The sequence below is a fragment of the Setaria italica genome, chromosome V, assembly GCF_000263155.2.
Source record: "Setaria italica strain Yugu1 chromosome V, Setaria_italica_v2.0, whole genome shotgun sequence".
Classification (NCBI taxonomy): Eukaryota; Viridiplantae; Streptophyta; class Magnoliopsida; order Poales; family Poaceae; genus Setaria; species Setaria italica.
In genome coordinates this window covers 17120138-17120609 of record NC_028454.1, presented here as the reverse complement: position 1 = coordinate 17120609, position 472 = coordinate 17120138, and positions in this window count along the sequence as shown.

Sequence of the window (472 nt, the reverse complement as noted above, 5' to 3'; positions counted from 1 at the left end):
AGGTGTAGCATGCCTCACCTATGCTATCCTGCAGAGTGACGAGTCGAGGACGGTCCTTGTAAACCTCTCCTGCAACAAAATAAACAAAACACTGTTTAAGTCAAAATTCCGGCAGCATCTCCCCTGCACGGGGAGGTTTCCAAAACCTGCAACATAATAAACAGCACGATGGCCGACAACCACAATCTCACCAAAGAGTTGGCACGATGGCCAACAACCACAACCACACCTCTATTATTTTCAAACTTTTGTAATTACGACTATTTCTACCTCTAATTGATAAAATAAATGCTACCTCTCTAGTATTTTCAAGATTTAATTTCTAATTTCCAATTTTCATGCATACTCTAATTTACGATGTGTAGCGGCCACATAAACTTACCGGAAGGGTGACGGATGAGCGGGCGCATGGCGATAGCTGGGGCGCGGCCTGAAAAAATACGGTACGTGGCATTCAAGGGTCCGGGACCGG